General features: G+C 42.6%; 1 protein-coding gene and 1 long non-coding RNA gene across 19 annotated transcripts in view; one reads left to right on the plus strand and one right to left on the minus strand.

The window, feature by feature from the left end:
* The window catches only part of LOC115801714 (uncharacterized), an 8,981-nt gene extending 2,666 nt beyond the window's left edge, over window positions 1-6,315 (plus strand). For both annotated transcript variants that reach the window (XR_004022063.2, XR_016394365.1), the window contains exon 3: window positions 1-6,315. This is a non-coding gene — a long non-coding RNA (uncharacterized LOC115801714).
* Window positions 1-15,733, minus strand: part of HYCC1 (hyccin PI4KA lipid kinase complex subunit 1) — a 177,809-nt gene that overhangs the window by 30,556 nt on the left and 131,520 nt on the right. For 11 of the 17 annotated variants that reach the window (XM_089917731.1, XM_089917730.1, XM_089917729.1 and 8 more), the window contains 3 exons: window positions 5,721-15,733; window positions 799-938; window positions 629-663 (listed from right to left, as the gene is read on the minus strand). The exon at window positions 5,721-15,733 is cut by the window's right edge. The gene's annotated coding sequence lies outside the window, so the exon portion shown is untranslated. The remainder of the gene's footprint in view (window positions 1-628; window positions 664-798; window positions 939-5,720) is intronic. The other 6 variants (XM_089917721.1, XM_089917723.1, XM_089917719.1 and 3 more) reach the window with 6 other exon arrangements.

The raw sequence follows: 15,733 nt of genomic DNA on the forward strand, positions 1-15,733 counted from the left end.
GGCTGCTGCTTGAAAGCTTTTCGAGGAGACGAGGTGTATTTGAACATGTGACGATTGATATATACAGAGTAGAGGTTTTCGCTTACTGTCCCTTTCATGGTGGTAGCAGGGGAGGACTTTTGAAAAGGTGCCAAATATCTGCAAGAACATATATCTGCCCCATAGAGAATCTCTGTAGAATTCAACTCCACTTAAACTATTTAAAATCATTCTTCTGCCAGCCAGCCCCAGCCTGCAGCTCAACCTAGTAACTAGACTAGCTATTCTATCAATACAGCTATCTTAAGAAAACTGTCAGCTGCTTGAATTTACAAAGGTTAGTTCTAAATCCCACACTTTTGACTATTCAAAACATTGTATGTTTCAAAGTATCCTTTTAAAAACTTGTTTTTTTGTGCTTACAGTTTTTCCTATAATAGATTATTTTGATGATTAAGTTTGACCCCTTTGACAGATCAGTGGATTCCTAAGGATCAGGGAGGAGTTTGTTGCATAGGGTTTGGTCGGGGGTGGGTGTTGAAGAACTGCTCTGCGCTTTGATTATGGTGCTGTTGGCCTTTGTCAAATTTTGGAGTGAGTTTTACTGAATGTAAATTCAACTTCAATAAACATGGCTTTAAAAACTTACCCCTTCTGGCATCTTAATGACATTTCCAATGAAATCTGTGGGAAGACAGTCTTAGGTCAGTAACTGAATGATTTACTGAGATTAGTGGCAAAAACATCAAAATTACCTTGGGGTCATGTAAGTGACTCGTGCCCAAGTAAATACTCAAGAAACAATCTGTATATCCTCACCTATCAAGGGTGTACAGGTTCTCTTTATGGATGGTTCAGGCAACAGCACATACTCATTGTCTTAACAGCTGCATCTTCAATCCCATTTGGCAGGGTGTGAACGGTCTGGCACTTTTCTCTGCATCTCTTGACAATGTATACTAGTGGCGACATGGTAGCAGAAAATGAAGTGAGAAAATTGTTACCCAACAAAATTTAGAATGGCTTTGGCCGATACTGGCTAAAACGGAATTAAGTGAGAGAATTAGGGAGTAAGTGAGGTTCTGGGTGCTGAGTAATTGGGTTTGGGTTAATCTCAAAGCTTGATGCATAAGTCACATGGATTACTTTTTCTCTGGGGATATTCAAGGGTGTTTTTGAAAAGAGGGATGGGGACTTCCCTGGTGGTCCAGTGGTTGAGGCTCTGAGCTTCCACTGCAGGGGACACTGGTTCGATCCCTGGTTGGGGAAGTTCCACATACTACGCAGTGTGGCCAAAAATAAAAAATTAAAGCAATAAACAGTTAAATAAGATGTTATTTCCTTAAAAAAAAAAAAAAACAATGGGCCACCCTTGGGCCATCTTGCCTGTAGGATGAAGCAGTGCCTTCAGATGCCTCCTTGTGCTTCCAGGTGTGGTACCTAACCTGCTCCATCTCCCCCCAACTCTCTTCCCTGTACCGTGGCAATACAGAGTTATCTAGCACCTTGATTAAGTACAGCCCAGGGTCACCAAAGTGAGTTGCAGCCAGTCCCAGGGCTGCAGTCAACTTGCCCTCCTTGGCATAGCACATGCCTGCATGTTGAGAAGAGCTAAAGCAAGAGTGAAAAGATGGCCAGCATGACTATTAAAATTACCAGGCCATTCTTTTGTGCTCAGGTGCAAAAGAGGAGAAGTGAAGCAAATCTGGAGTTGAATGAAATGTTTTCAGAGGATTTATTAGTTCCAAGGGAGGAGTTATGGTCATGAAGAGAATCTTTATGACTATAAAAGAAAATGTGATTGGAATATAATTCTATTCAATGGTTATGGTTTCACTGAAAATGTCAAATCTTATGTAAGAACTCCAGTCACTAACTTCCCCAGATGTGACTTGCCTGGTATTGGCAGTAGTGCCATCACTATGTCAGCTCAGGTAGATTGAGTCATATAATTAGATTCAGGAATGTGCATACTCCATTTTTAAAGACAAGTAGTTTTTTTTTCTTAAAAGCAAGCAGGTCTTGGGACTTCCCTGCTGGTGCAGTGGATAAGACTCCGCACTCCCAATGCAGGATACCCGGGTTTGATCCCTGGTCAGGGAATTAGATCCCACATGCATACTGCAACTAAGAGTTCACATGCCACAACTAAGACCCTGTGCAATTAAATAAGTAAATATTTTTTTTAAAAAAACAGGTCTTTATAGTTCAAGTGAATATTCCAAACTAAGGTATGTATTTTTTTTTTAGGTTCCACAAACAAATATTTATATAACTTCGTAAATATCTACTATGTTTCCCTTGTGTGTTAAGTCCTGTGATGGATGATTCCTGCCTTTATGGAACTTACACGGTGTGGTTTATCTGTGACACTTTGTAAGATGAAGCTGGTTAGAATGTGCCTCCCTCAATTTCTCTTTTAAGGAATAACTTCACTCAGTATCTGGGTCAATATCTGAAAGATTCAATTGTTAGGACAAACTATAAAGAGACTATTATATCTATGTATACCCCCACCACATTCCCAGAATGATTTGGGGTGGCTTATAAACAAATGGCAAACAGTACAATAATTAGAGGAGGGAATAAAAGCGCAGCAAGAAGAGAGCAGGGTATAAAACCAAACCATTAGACCTCATGCTTTAGGCTCCCGCCAGTTTGGCTCTGAGCTTCCTAGGAGCCAGAGGAAATCCGGTTGGCAAATTTGTCATTTGGCACTTGAATATAAATTTTAAATGGACAAGGTGGAGGGGGCAGGGTCATTTACATTCTAGGCTCCCTGGAACCCAAGTGAGAAGATGCTTTTTCTCCCTCATGATCTGAAGTACCTTGAAGGAAGAAGTAGAACAGAGAAGGTGTCCAGGTAACCAAACAGGGGGATCTAGAGATAGTAAAGACTGAGGCATTTGACCAGGGTAGTAAGGTCAGTCAACCAGTGACCCCTGTGAGCCAAGGTCAGAGATAACACCTCAAGAGGAAAGCCATGTTGAGAACAAATAAACAGCCAGAGATGTGTATGAAAGGCTTATTTTAATTTTGTACTCATAAGGATTGCCTTTCCAAAATTTACCTTGTGTTCATAAACTGAAAAGTTCTGATTCTGATATTTTGTTATAAAATTGTGACTTATCTGGGACTACGCAACCACGGCTAGAAAGCCCCCTGCTTGAGTTTGTCTGTACGGCAAGGGCCAATTATCTTGAGGTACCCTCCCCAGTTGCCATCTGCATTTCCAGAACAGCTGCACATCAATCTGTTTCAGAGGTAAACAGACAAAATCCAGTCAGTTCAGGTTGACGTATGTCACCATGATTTGTTTCTGGAAAACAGATCAGAATGTTGTAGTTGATGGAATGATTTTCCAGTTGGACAAATGCTCTGGCATGTTACCCCCACTACCCGGCAGAAGAGAGCCCATTGTATCATTTATAGGCTTCCCATAGTGGAGAAATATGTGGAACTTTGGGAATCATCACAGATGATTCCCAAACTGTACTCCAGTACAGTAGCCACTAGCCACATGTGGCTATTGAGCGCTTGAAATGTATCTAGCGCAAACTGACATGCTGAGGTGTAAGAAACATCAGCTTTGGAAGAATTAATATTTTTTAAAGATGCATCTACAATCATTTGTATTATTTTTTAGATTCCACAGATAATAGAAAACAAAACTTGTGGTTACCAAAGGGGAGAAGGAAGTGGGAAGGGACAAATTAAGGGTATGGGATTCACAGATACAAGTTGCTATATGTAAAATAGATAAGCAACAAAGATATACTGTATAGCACAGGAAATTATACCCATTATCTTATAGTAACCTAGAGTGGAATAACATCTGCAAAAATACCGAGTCACTATGTTATATACCTGGACCTAACACAATACTATAAATCAACTATACTTCAATAAAAAAGAATGTAAAATCTCAGTTTTATATTGATTACAAGTTAAATGATAATATTTTAGAAATATATTATTAAAATTATATACATGTGATTTGCATTATATTTCTGTTGGGTAGTACTGGTCTAAAACACGAAATATTCATGGAAACATGGAGATAGTCATTCCACGATCCAATATAAACATGTTGCTGTCCTACTATACAAGGCCTGGAGGAAAAGCAAGAGTAAAATTTGCACTTAAAATGCAGAATTTACAGGTAAGCAGCTAATTTTTCAAGGGCAGGAGGTGCAGGTGTAGGGAGCCAGTGGTACTTAGAAGACTTGACATAAATTCTACATAGAAGACTTGACATAAATTCTACACTCAAGCTGCTAGCACTTCTGGAGGTTTTAAATAAAAGACTTCGGGATGGATTTATTAAACACTTGTTCCGAGACTCACCTGTGCAAGTACTTGTGTGTTCATTGGGATAATCAAGGGCCAGGAGACGTGATGTGCTACCTCCTCAAAATACAGCCTCCTTAGTGAAGAATTCATGTGAGGAACAGTTCTGGTTTCCTGTCCCTTTTGTAATTTCCTTACTATGAATGACTTTTGGTCATTTTTGTCTTTTAACAATAGGTGGATTTTTTCCTTTAGGTTTCACATTTCCTTTAAGCAGTGGTTCTTAAGAGGGGGTATGGGGGGAGGAGTATTTTACCCTCCCTGGGGACATTGGGTAACGTCTGAAGACACCTTTGATTCTCACAGGTGTGTGGTTGGGGGCTGCTCCCTCCATCTAGTGGGTAGAGACCAGAGATGCTGCAGAGTGTCCTACAATGCACAGGACAGCCTCGACACCAAAGGAGTATCTAATCCAAAATGTCAACAGCGCCGAGCTTGAGAAACCCTGTCTTAGAAAATCATTCCCAACAGCACCAACCGGCTAAGGTGGTACTGAGTGTGCTACAGGCTATTCCCCAAATGTGACTCCCCCACGACCCCCAGAAAGGTTCTCTGTACTTTGAGGCCTGAGGAGCCTTCATTGCTAGCCTCATTGTTCTCACTGCTAAGTGAATTTCTATTCCACAGCATTTACAAAGAAGCAATTCATTATTTAAAGCAAAGAGCTATATGGGTTTTCTAGGTTCCCCAGAAGATAGTTTTAGTGTTGATTGATTGCTTCTAAGCAGCCAGAAACTCAAATTTTACTCATCACAAACTAGTGGTTTTCTTGATCAGAGATGGTCAAACTGGATGTCTTAGCTTGATTGCTGAGACGAAGCCTGCCCAAGTCAGCTGAGGGATCCTCAGATCCATGGCCTGACGCTAGACCCCAGAAACCACCCAAAGGTTGTTACCATGATTGAATTCAACAGATAGCTTCAGTCCTCGTGAGGGGCACACAGCCCATCAAAAGGACGTTCACAAACCAGCTGTAGAACAAAAACCCAAGGAACTGAGACCAAACATCACTGACCGTGATCTAACTCTAATTTTAATACTGACCAGAAGATCCTGCCTAATTTTAGAACCCAAAGAACAATAAAAACCTGAAAACGTTGAATTGTGTTGGCAAAATTAAAACAAGCCCCTTCAAGTTGTCTGGAGTGAAATCTGAGTTGTTAATGGGCACGCCACGAGTCAGACCCCAGTCAAACTCTGGCTAGTAGCCATCGCCCCAAAGATGCACTTAAAGCAGTTGATGCTATTGCCAAAGGTGATGGTGACATAATTGCTCTCAAATGTAGCAGTGGAACAAGGTAAGCACCCAGGAGCAACTCGGGGAAATCACCGGAAACAGTGAGATGGGGCCAGTGTTAGTAAGGCTCTGAGTGGTCAGAGGCGCTGCCTACCTCTCAGGTTGAAGTGCTCTTCTTCGCTGTCTTCTGAGCATGGGCATTTGTAACCTTACACTTCCTTGCGTTAAAAAAATACAGCACAAACGGGATGGAGGTGAAGACCAGCATACCGAACACGCTGCGGAGCCGGCGTGACCAGGACGAAGTGGATGAGGTCCGTGAGGTAGTTCAGGGAACACTGCACACCGTTCACGGCCCCTCGCTCTGTTTCCAGAATGTTCTCCTGAAGAAGCTGGGTCACAGTGAGGTCAAAGGACCAAAGACCTACAGGGCAGCAGTGTGGGGGGAGAAGAAATGGAAAGAGATGTCAGAGACCTCGGTGAGGATTCTGGCTCTTGCACTGACTGGCACGGTCACGCTGGGTAAATGAAGCTTTCGGTGGCTCAGTTTCTCAGCCGTGAAATGGGACTCTAGATCCCATCTCACTGGAGGATTACATGAGACGGTACTGTGAAGTGGGCAGCATCATGCCTGGCACGGTCAATAATTTGTGGTAGTATAAATTGTATTTTTGAATCACCATCGCCACCATTATCACTAGGTAGCGATATAACTTCATTTTAGATGCATCTATTTATGTCTCCATTCCACTCCAAAAATGGTTCGGACAGAGAGCAAAGTCTTGAGCTTCACATCCTGCTCCAGTTCCGCGTGTTTCCTCTTCCCTCCTGATCTGGCAGAGGAGGAATGAGCTTCCTCTCCCCTCCCCCACCTTTAACCACATTAAGAGGCTACATTTGATTACACTTCAGAAGCAGCCTCAGGACCTGCCGTACAGGCACCACATAAGTCAGAAACCAGGTGGCAATGCTGTCCTTGAGGGCCAGTCCCGGGGGCTCTTGTGCCTGCTCCCAGCTTCTGCCTATAGTTGGTTTCCTTCTGGATTCTCCCTGAGATCCAGCGCTGGCCCTGCAGAGGCCTCTCGTTTGCCTCTGTCCTGATCTCTGGACTGAGCTCTGAACTCAAGAATTATTTGGGTTGAATATGCCGTGTCCTCCAGTGTCTGCCTCTGCAGAGCATTGGCCAGGCCTTCTGTCCTCCTAGGCTGCCCTTGTCACCCTGCAGTAGCCTGCACCTGGGACCCTGGCCCAGGCTCCCCACTCTTCTGGGCCATCCCAACCACCCGGCATGGCCTCGAAGCCTCAGGGTTTGGTCTGCCAAAGGACTCTGACCTGGAGCTCACCTATAAAACCCACACGCCTGGCCCCTAACAAGCAGTGCGGACGGGTCAGAGGTATTTATAAAATGCTGCAGCTGTACAACGTGCAGCTCTGGAAGTGAGGGCTGATTCTGCACTGACAGAATTGTTTGTAAATTGAGGGCATACGGAGTCGCAGTTCTTAGATTTTCAAAAGCAAAGTGACTTTGCGGTAATATGTCAAATCCTGCTGTAGCCAGAGTTCTGTAACTTCCTTTCCACTAAGAATGGAAACAAGTATATACTGAGCCAATGTCTCAGGTGAGCTCTGTGTCTGGGGATCCGTGGTAGACAGCAAGGTGGCCACAGGCCACTGGTCCTGGTGAGACACACGTCATCACGGCCACCAGGCCTGACCATGCTAACCACGCTAACACAGGGACAATACTACATCCTTTGGGGGCACTGGTACTTTTTATCGGGTGCAGTTTTGACCACACCACCAACCCTGGAGTGATTTGTAATTCTGCTGGGAATAAATGTGAATGGCATTTGCTGGCAGTGGGTGTGCGGGATTCAGTCAGCATCCGTGTCACTCGGCATCGTGGTTCTCGATCTCACTGTCCACACCACACTCCACGCTCACACAACAACGCTCGTGGAAGCACCACAATCACAGCCAAGATATAAAAATGATGATGATGACTGAAGATGAGAGTTAATATTCATTTTTAACAAATAGCTCCAATACCTGTGCCTTTGATCCTCTCCTTCCACCACCCGCCACGACACTCTCCCTGATGGGTAGGTACTATCATCACTATCCCGTCTTACAGACAAGGAAACAGGGACACAGGGAGCTTAGGTAACGTGCGAACATCATGGACAGCCTGGCTCCACATCCTGAGCTATCTCCGTTGTGAGTGTCAAAGGTGTTGTGGTGTGTCTGGCATCCTTATCAAGGGTCAGCAAAAAGAACTGCTATTGCCATAGAGAAAAGCCCGAAGTTTCTCTCGTACTGAATGCTTCTCCAGACTGTAGGCATTGCCAATGAGATTTCACATTCTCTAAATGTGATGTTTCCTTTGTGTCAGGAAGAGCCAGTTGGACTTCTTTCCCCCCCCCCGCCCCCGCTTAGAACTAGTTTATTATCATAATACTGTGTGAATTGTGTAAATCTTAAATGGCCAACCTGCTCTCTGTCGTTCATGCAATTAAAGGCTGGGAAGTACAAGCTAAATAGCCTAATAAAAGATAATTCACCTGTCAGGTCCTTCACTTAAAATATTTTAGAGGTTGGGTCATCTCCAGATGAAAGAACAGGTTTCTAAATCAGCTATTTGGAATTAGGAACAGTTCCTTTCTCATACATGCACATTACATCAGAGGAAAGAGGTCCCCAAGCTAGCCCGTTGTTTTATAACCGCTGGAATTGGACTGACAAAACTCTCATTTCTCCTCTCCCAATATTCTCAAGATTCTGTGGACCAAGGGCTTCTGGGTCTCCTTGATAGAAAGCAGAAAGGTATCCCCAAATCCCATGCCCCCACCCCGCTGTGGGCCCAAGGGTGAGAAGGGGAAGCTCTGAGCCCCAGGAGGGCAGGGACCTTGCAGGAGCCCAACACCTGGAGTCGGGGCTGAGGTTCACAGCAGAGGCAGGCAGGGAGATGCTGAATGAAGGGGGAAGACACAGACGGTTCAGCCTTTGATCCTCTCCTTCCACCACCCGCCACGACACTCTCAGCTCCCTCATTTTTGCTCTGGGGATGGGGGATCCCCTGGCTCTGAGCTGTGGCCTTGAGGTTGGACTGAGGGGAGGGAGCAGGGCTTGGGCAAAGAAATGATGCTCCTGGGTGGAAACCGGATCACAGGGAGTCCATGTCTAAGAGCAAGGTCCAGACTCTTCCCAGACTGGGCATCTGCAGGTCGAATCACTCGGGGCCAATATGCTGTTAATCCCCATCAGTGTTGATACCCAATATGTTGCTGCTGAATTCATCAGGCATAAAATGACCAAAACAATTTTTTAAACACCCTAACCAAATCATATATGTCCTCACTGCCAGGTATGAATGACATTTGGTTGGTGGCAGAGTTCTAAGACCAAGTTCTCAGGGGAGACAAACTTGCAGATGCTCAGAGTCAGGCACCCTGTCTCTGGGAAAGGATTTCTCTCCCCTTCCCCAGGCAGCTAAGGAAAGCTCTGGCGCCACCAAGCTGTCTTCTTTCCCCTCTCCCCATCCCACTTCCGCGGGGAAAGGACCCAGGTCAAAATACTCCTTCAATGTGGATGCCATTTGTAGCATTTACATGCTTGACTCCTGGAAATCACTATTTTCACTTCCCCAGGTCTCCACATCTCCACATTTCGGCTTTTGCACAACTTCCCATCCCGCCTAGAGCACTCTTCCCTCTTCATGTCACCTGCCGAGCTTGCCCTTCAGGGATCTCTTAATTGTGCCTCCCCCTGGAAAGGCTTCCCGGGCTCCCAAGACCAGATTTGGTATCCCTCCTATGTGTCTCCAATCCTCTGTCCTTCTCTAGCATAGCTCCTGTCACTTTGTGTTGTTGGCCATTGCTATTTACTCACTCTTTGGTCTCCCATCCAAACTGTACACTCAGTGGGGCTAAGACCTTGTCTGATTAAACCACGCATGTATCCCCAGTGTCTAGGACAGTTCTTGTCACATAGTGGGTTCTTAGTGAATGAATGATGAAGACTGACAACGACACAGTGGTGAGACCATGAAACGCTTCTACGATTACTTAGCAACATCACAGGCTGCAGAATCCTGTGCCACACATGACCCACCGCTCACAATTCCTGCCAGGATCACACCCGAGAAGAGCAAGGTGATGGAGATGTAAGGGAAGTCCCAGAATTGCTCTTGAAAGAACCCAGACTAAGGCAAACAGTAAATTCAGGAAGGTGGACGTTGACAGGAGAGGGAAGACACGGGAGAGAGTGAAAGACAAAACTGCACATGCTTGAGATGTGGTAATGAACTCTTGGAAAGAGTGGTGGAGATTTCCTCTGGTTATTTTTCTGAAGAAGCAGATATTCATGAAAAGGAAATGACAAATACCTTTCCATCTTCCAGGACAGAATAGGCAATGATTGCAAACAGATTTTTAAAGTACATAACAAGTTGTAAGAAGTATTTAGCACAAATTAAGACAAACTCCGAAAAGGACTAGAAGAGCCAAATAAGGCCATGAAGGAAGGAGACAGGGTCAGGTAGGCTAAATCCACTCTAGCCCAGGAACTGTGGGAAGGGTGAATTTGGTTATAGAAAAGAATTTATTGCCATAGCAGGGTTTTTTTTTTGTAAAGATAATAACAATGAAAAAAACAGCCAACATTGCCTTAAGTTCTAATCTGTGCAGAAGGAAATAGGGTTTTATGTAGACTATCTTATCTAATCGCTTCCCTGCCATCAGTTCTGTTATTTTTATCCTTACTTTACAGATAGTGAGACACAGCGAGTTTGAATAAATTAGCCACACATGGTCACACAACTAAAAGTGATAGATGGGAAGATATAACTCGCCCTATCTATTTACCTATCTATCCATCCATCCATCACTTAAATATGTATATCTATTTACCTATCTCTATAAATACTTATATTTTATCCATACAGTGAGATCTGGTGAGCTTTAATTGCAAAACAACTTGAGAGAAAATATAATTATAAGCAGTCCAGGACCTGCACAGCAGGGGGAAAGGCATCACAGCCTGAGGGGGGCCTCGGAGTGTGGAGTTCCAGAGTCTGGACAGTCGGAAAAAGAAGCCTACCCATCTTTCCTCAAGAAACTATACCAAACTGAATTAGAATTTCCTCATCTTAATTCCAACTATCCAAAGTGATAATCTCACTTGTCCAGTTTAAGTCAGGTGTCAATACCAGGCTTACTCAATCACGCCTGACAGGAGACCATCAAGAAGGAGGATTTTTCTTGTCACTTAAGAGCACAATTTGGGGACCATGGATCAAGAATGTGGGAATAATGGGAAGCTATCTAAACTGGCCAAATTGGGAAAATCAACCCTAGCTTTCAGTTCAGTATTAGACATCACAACTGCAAGACCCTCATCTCTATCTGTTTTTAGGATTCTTGAGTTTATTGATTGAGATAAAAATATGATTTCATTTTCATTTGTCTTAAACTTAGCTTTTGTTTGAAACTGACTTTACCAACTCAACTTCTGTGCTTACCTGAAATGTCTGTGATTTGCAACTTAGTTTCACATAATCAACAATAAAGCAGAATTGCTCAAAGATACAATTTTTGAAAAACTATTAATCGACTGGCTGTATTTTTTCCATGATTGTTCTCCCATTTGGTACTGTATTACATTTCTCTTTAAAATTCTTATGCTTAAAATAAAATAATAGGTAAAAATAACCATAAATAAAGTGATCATCCATTTTCAGAGATATACCAATCCAAAAAAAAAAAAAGAATTCCAGAAAGAGAAACTGAGGTCAGAAGCAATGCCTGGGCTGTGTTGCCCAGGCAGATGGGCAACATTGTCAATAGGCAGCTATAGCTCTTATCTTGAGAGAATGGGGTCATATTTACTGGCAGGTTTACTTTTCTGTCATCCTCATCCTGATGATAAGCAATTTCTGATTTAAAAAACACCGCTGATAGCAGGGATGGCCAATTTATCTATTGTCTTGACCAAAAAACAGCCCATATTCCCTGACATAGTTGTCTCTCTAGCTTAGCGTCTTTAGGAAAGAGACTTAACGATAAAATAGGAAGGAGTATGCCCTAAGGACCATGGAATAGGTTTTGCAGGCTGTAAACTGCACGGTCCCCAGGGAGTGCTACTCACAGTGGAAACTCACTTAATGGAGCCCCTGGAGTTGTGTAGTGTACAACCTGTGTAACTGTACACGGCAGACCCCCCTGCTTCCACCAATGACACCAACCATATGAACTGAATAACAAATGGCACTATTGGAGCCTTCTCACTTCTCACTGTTTGAGGTACATTTGCAGACAGAATATTAAGATTATAGTTAGACACAAGCTCTGAAAAGAAGAAATGAAGCATTGACATAAAGGAGGGGAAAAAAAAAAAGCAAGAGCTGTCTCTGAGTTTGCATTGTCTTGAATGTTCACAGCCTCCTGTCGCCTTTCTAGGAAGTGCCCCCGTTTGTCGCTGGGGTTTTACAGCCAATTGGGGAACTAGTTGAAAAACCCTGGATAGAAATAGAAACTCAACAAGAAGTGAAACCAAGCTCCATCCAAGAATGAAACCACAACCGATCACATGAGATGCCCATGTCATCACCTGGCCCATGAACAGGGGAGCAGATATATTGATGATCTGGTCCAGCCACCAGACAGCTGCATTCATCCCTGTAAGTGACAGGAGGGAAACACTGCAACTCAGTGCATGAGTCTCTCCTCCTGGTGAATTTAATGTCGTGTATTTGCTAGATTTGTGAGCCCGCACTGGGTGAATGGCAGTGAAAACAGGAAAGATCCCTTTTAGTCTGACTCTAGATTAATCATAGGATTTTCAACCTGGAAAAGACCTTTGAGATCAGTTCTGTTGGAATTTGAACAATTAACCAATGAGTAAACTGAGGGCTAGAGAGATTAGGTAACTTGGAGTTATTCCAACTCCTGTCTCAGCACTCTTTCTATCACATCCCACTGTCTGAACAACAACAGTATTAATAGCCATTATTATGACTAACACGTTGACAGGGCAGAGAGGGAAATAACAGGGGACAAAGGATAGAAATAGTTGAATACTCTTTGCCACACGCATAGTTCTAAGCCTTCTACACATATTCATCTCACTCAATCCTCGCAACAACTCTAAGGGGTCCGTAGTATCTCCCTTTTACAAATTAAGAAACTGAGACATAAAGAAGTGAAATTAATTAAGGTCACAGGGAAGGTAAATGGTGGAGCTGAGATTCAAACCTAGGCAGTCTGACCCTAAAGCTTATTCTCTTAACTATTCCACCATCGTTAAAGAACATATTTACAAGATGATTTTTAAAATTAGAATAAACCTCAGATCTGAATCTGTGCTTTATTTTAGAGTTCTTTAAAATTAATTAACAGCAAGCAGGAAGATTTTCTTTTACCCAGAGACAGGACACTTTCAACACCATGTCACCTGGCTTGTACCCACATAGCTGTTTTATTTTGGGTGTTGTTATTTAAGCCACAGTACATCCAAATAAGTGTAGTTTAGAAGAAAACATGATTATAAGGGGCTTCTACACTTTGTAAGGAGTATATTTTAATAGACTCCTCTGTAATAGCTTCCTTTATCTTGGCTATCAACTCTCATGAATGTTTTCTAGCCAAGAGTAGCAACTGCACAAATATAGGGTAAGATAAGATCTCCTGCTTTAGTTTGGCAATTTGAATATCTCACAGTGAAAATGATCCAAGTTTTATAAATGGAAGAAAAAATAAAAAGATGCCAGATTCTTCCATTTAGCTCCATTATTGAAAAAAATGATTCTACCTCTCATTACTAGTGATTAGGTGATAATCAAGTCACACTTGGGGATGAATTTTCTGGGGAAAGTAGAAGCTTATCACAGACAAAAATTAAGAAATCTTTTAATTCACTTATTTTTCAAATCTAAAATGACCAAAGAACCTCTGTAATATATTCAGAGGGATTTCTCTCCCGAAAGTATGGTCTATATATCCTTTTGATAATAACAGTCTCATCCATTTCTTACATGCTTCCCATGTGCAGACATAATCCTGTATGTCACATAATCCTTCCCAAAAATGAGCTGGCGGCAAGGTGGGGGGTTGTCATAATTTCTCTCATTCTACAGATGAGGAAAGTAAAGTCTAGAGAAGTTAAGTAACTTGCAGCTGGTAAGAGCCATGGCTGGTTTTAGCTGCATTCAAATGCAGGTCTCTTTGACTCCAAATACCTTCTATTAAAGGCTACTTTCCTGCCTTTCTCGGAGCGCTAATTGTCTCATCAACTCTGTTCACTAAATCAGGCCTACCTCTCAGCAGATTAGAGAACCTGTGATGCCCTGTTATATCCACAGCTCACCAGCCAGCTGGCCTCTGTTGTCACCTGTGAGGCTTACAATCCAGTCCTTCTGAATGGTGTTGGTCAGTGCTGTGCTGGCCAGGTTCGCCAGGGCTGCCAGGGTGATCACAGCTGTGAAGCAGACCACTGAAGGAAGGAGGGTAAACGGAGTTTGGAACCCAGGGATAGACTTTCTCAGCCCATTGTAATACATACAGTTACTTATCTGACAGTTTGAAGAGCATTTAAATGAACCCAAAGACTTTTGAGAGAAAGAGGTTCAATGCAGGTTTGAAGCCAAATGTTGTTGTATTTATTCTCAGCGTTTTCTTCTTCCCACCCCAGTAGCACCAGATCCGGTGCTAATTTGTACCTTGCAGACAGAGACTGCTGTTCTACTGCCTTCATGACTGTGAGATTTAGACTCTGATTAACAAATTAGGGGTAAGGAGAGTACTGGTGAAAGATTAGCCAGATCCCAGATCAGTGAGCAGGGCCATCCAGAGATGACTCACTGAAGGGCATTCTGGTCTTGCCTGTGACATTCACTCTCACAGCACAGGGGGGAGATGGCAGACACTCACAGTGAACCAGCCTTGCCATACTTGCTCCAGGTCCCTTCTGTATGAGAACACAAGCATCAGGACCGCACAGCCGGTGGTGATAGAGGCATTCTGAGTGAAGAGCAAGACATGACCAACTGCAAAGGGAAACAATATTTATTCTTGGTTTTAAGAGACAGGTTACAATTACATCATCATTTAATGCAGAGTAACTGCAGTTGACCAAACCCCTGTGCCAACCAGGGTTATCATTCCCATCAGCAATCATAGGCTGAGTAGGAAGCAAAGAGCAGGCTTGTGTGCTCACTAAAGGCAAAGCCTTTACAACCAGAAGAAGAAGAAGAAAAAAAAGCTGCGTTTTGCAAGCAAATGAAAACATGCTTTGAGAGTAAGACGATATGAAAAGCAGGATATTAGATAAATCAAAGCACTTACATTTTTCTACTGATATATCACACTCTTCTTTAATTTGTGACTGAAGTTATCAATATGGCCTAAGGACCAACAGTCCAGATTTTAAATAAGTTAGCCTTTTCAGTGCTGTGCTTTCAGAGAATGCCTTGCCCAACCTCCTAGGTGAAATGAAAACAATCAGGCTGACTGGTAATCAAAAGACTTGGAAAAACTTAGGAAATCCTACATTCTTCTTGGGTAAAGGAAGGTTAAAGAGATATTAGAGGGAAAAGCTAAAAATGGATTGCCATTTGAACAAATAAGTCTCCAGATAGTAATTCCCAGTTTAGACAGATTACTTGGTATAAAAGTTATCTTTTACACATAGAAATTGTCTTTAATAGAAATTACATAAGTATATTATACATAGGTAATACCAGAGTATTAAAATGAAACATGTTTTTAGGAATTTAATATTAAAAATCTGTGATGGATAAATATCTAAAAACTACAATAAAATATTTTAAATATAGTACCAGAGAATGACAGAAAGCTGGATACCACTTTTTCTAGTTTTTAAAACTTATGCCCTGTCATTATTAAGTTCATATCTGTATTTTATTTCACTAAGTAAACCAAAAAAGCTAGTGAAGTCATAATTTACCATATCCTTATATATGTATTACCTTTTTTTCTTGGTTTCCTGTTGATCCAATCACCAATTAATACCCTAAATATTAATACAGATCCAGCTACCACTAAGCCAAACACTGCTATTAGTAGAAGATTGTATCCATATAATTTTATCAGGACCACAGATATGGCAAAGTGCCACATTCAGTCTCCCTGCAAGGCAGTAGAAGCAAAGCAT

The sequence above is a fragment of the Delphinapterus leucas genome, chromosome 9 (genome assembly GCF_059928025.1).
Source record: "Delphinapterus leucas isolate spDelLeu-1000000601 "Yukka" chromosome 9, BTC_Dleu_Yukka2, whole genome shotgun sequence".
In the NCBI taxonomy this organism is placed as follows: domain Eukaryota; kingdom Metazoa; phylum Chordata; class Mammalia; order Artiodactyla; family Monodontidae; genus Delphinapterus; species Delphinapterus leucas.